The 424-nt window shown below is 39.4% G+C and overlaps 1 long non-coding RNA gene across 1 annotated transcript; it reads right to left on the reverse strand.

The window, feature by feature from the left end:
- Positions 1 to 11: 11 nt before the first annotated feature.
- On the reverse strand, positions 12 to 424 carry LOC104774090. Its single transcript, XR_765248.1, has 3 exons — positions 398 to 424; positions 220 to 293; positions 12 to 89 (listed from the first exon to the last, which is right to left on the reverse strand). It is a non-coding gene; the product is annotated as an uncharacterized LOC104774090 (long non-coding RNA).

Below are 424 nucleotides of genomic sequence, written 5' to 3' on the forward strand. Positions count from 1 at the left end.
CAGGAGTATTACCTGGAGGAATGTTCCACGAGGAGCACCTCAAGAAGCTCAACACATACTACACAATCTTCACTCGAAAGTTTTGAGGCCTTTCAATTGTGACATGCAAAGATAAGAGAGAAAACGAAGAAAATGGCAGCAAAGTAAAAAGTAAGTACCCTGCCATCGCAAGAGCAGATCATAGAATAAGTACCAAACGAAACCTTTAGAAAATATTACCAAACTGATTTGCACAAGTGAAGGCTCATTTAGAGATATCAAAGTCCATAATTTCTCCTTCACCATAGTATCCTCTGGAGTTCACAAAGAAGAAACACAACATTAAGGAGAAAGTAAGGCAGGATCTTATGGTTATACTTCATAAGAGGAGTGTGACTCGTAAGTTGCTGGTTTGAACCTGCTTTGATGTCACAGGCAGCAATTT

The sequence above is a fragment of the Camelina sativa genome, unplaced genomic scaffold (assembly GCF_000633955.1).
Source record: "Camelina sativa cultivar DH55 unplaced genomic scaffold, Cs unpScaffold01415, whole genome shotgun sequence".
NCBI classification, from domain to species: Eukaryota; Viridiplantae; Streptophyta; class Magnoliopsida; order Brassicales; family Brassicaceae; genus Camelina; species Camelina sativa.